At 39.7% G+C, this 2081-nt stretch overlaps 1 protein-coding gene across 1 annotated transcript in view; it reads right to left on the bottom strand.

Annotated features, from left to right (window-relative positions):
* AXIN1 (axin 1) overlaps window positions 1-465 on the bottom strand; it is a 128076-nt gene extending 127611 nt beyond the window's left edge. The window contains exon 1 of the mRNA XM_075318405.1: window positions 271-465. The gene's annotated coding sequence lies outside the window, so the exon portion shown is untranslated. The remainder of the gene's footprint in view (window positions 1-270) is intronic.
* Between the last annotated feature and the right edge of the window lie 1616 nt (window positions 466-2081).

Genomic DNA, 2081 nt, shown 5'->3' with positions numbered 1-2081 from the left:
GTGTGAGAGTGAGTGTGAGCCGGTGTACACTGGTAACTATGATACACATCGGGTAACTAAGGGACCTTAGTTACCCGATGTGTATAATGGTTACCAGCGTTCACGGCCTCCGTCAAGATGCCAGCATCGCAAGGTTATGTGTGGCGCTGCTGGGATCGTGACGGAGCCGGTGTAGAAGCAAGCGATATCCCAGCATGTTGTGAGTGTGTGGATGTGATGTGTGAGAGTGAGTGTGAGAGTGAGTGTGATCTGATGTGTGTGTGTACTCACCTGGGAGTCGCGGCTCCGTGTCAGTTGGGGCAGAGCGAGCGTGCATTGCGTGAGGGGGGCGGGGCCTGCAGAGAGCCGGGGCGAGAGGCCAATCCGTGTGGGGGGGCGGGGCCATGGCGAGCCCAGCGGCCAATCAGCTTTGTGTCACCGTAAGGACACAATTTCGGAGCATGACAGACAGACAGACAGATAGACAGACAGACAGACAGACAGACAGAATAAGGCAATTATATATATAGATAGATATAGGATAACTATACAGATATGAGATAAACAAACATCTAGAAAGATAAATAGGTAATATATTATAAAATAAATATTTAGATTATAATTAGATAGATCAATCGATATGAGATAATAATAATAATAATAATTTATTCATTTATATAGCGCTATTAATTTCACAGCGCTTTACATACATCAGCATAAATAATAGACCAAAAAAAATAAGTATGATCTATATAAATAGATAATTAGATAAATAAGATAAAGGCAAATAAAACATCATATAAATAAATAACGCACAATGTCTCCCATCGCCGGCTTCCTGTATTGATTAGACAAGTTAATGTTTGTAACCCGTGAAACCTGGAACATTAAACACAACAATTCTTGTTACAATCCTCCGCGGGATTCGCCCCGTGTTACGTGCGGTATGAATATTAATAAGGGAACATCATCTGGATTATTTTTCGCGGGGCTGGTAAAAAAAAAATGAACAATTCATGACATGCTAATGATGGATGATTACCTGGAGGTGGCAGCATGCTGTTGCCACTTGGGTCCTATTACGGTTCTGGCACTTCGCTCTGCCGTCTACGTTAATTACCATCACTTCCCTTCGCTACACACAACATACCGGGGCCCATCAATGGCGCTTCAGCTGTCATGCAAATAAGTTATTTTCCAATACACATTAATATATTATTATAATTGTTAATAATAAACCACATGGAAAAGGAGAACAAACAACCGCAATAATCCTCGCAAATCAATAAAATACCGTATACGTAATCAAAGTTGCATTCCTTGTCTATTGCTTCCTGTTATATAGCTTTGTCCACCTTTTGAGTCATTGCTTCATATCTGGAGCCTATTTTAGTGAATACCCCATTCTGAATCAGAAGGACTCGGTGTCTCGTCACCACCATTGCCCAATATGTCGGAGACATCGTTTTCCATGGAGGATTGATTTTTGAAAAAATACAAACGTTACAAATGGGTCACAGTTCTTCATCACTACTTTGGGGCTACCATCGCCGATAACCCCCAAACAGTAGACACCATAATATTGAGACCTGAGCTTTACATTTAGGGAGGTATACATATTTTTTTTACAAATTTTTAGCCAAAAATCCCTGACATTCTCAACTCTTACGTTCCAGTTCTTACATTTCCACGGCACTTTCAAAAATAATGTTTGCTTTGGTATTTTTCCAACATATTAGGTCCATTTTGACTTCTTGTCAACCATTCTCCAACGTTAACACTTACGGGCATAATCCGGCCCAATATCTTTCCAATAACCTTTTTCAAAAACATCTCGGAAGATACTTTTTTTTGTGATGTCATCAATATCAAAGAAACATGGCTGCCTTCTAGAGATACTTCAATACTTAAGCAATTCTTGAAGTATTCCCGATAACCTTTTTCAAAAATACCTCGAAAGATATTTTTTATTATGATGTCATCAATAACAAAGAAACATGGCTGCCTTCTTCTAGAGATACTTCAATACTTAAGCAATTCTTGACGTTTTCCCGACAACCTTTTTCAAAAACACCTCGGAAGATACTTTTTTTGTGATGTCA

This window comes from Anomaloglossus baeobatrachus, chromosome 7 (assembly GCF_048569485.1).
Source record: "Anomaloglossus baeobatrachus isolate aAnoBae1 chromosome 7, aAnoBae1.hap1, whole genome shotgun sequence".
In the NCBI taxonomy this organism is placed as follows: domain Eukaryota; kingdom Metazoa; phylum Chordata; class Amphibia; order Anura; family Aromobatidae; genus Anomaloglossus; species Anomaloglossus baeobatrachus.
Note: the sequence above shows the minus strand (reverse complement) of the source record. Positions and strands in the feature narration are given on the sequence as shown.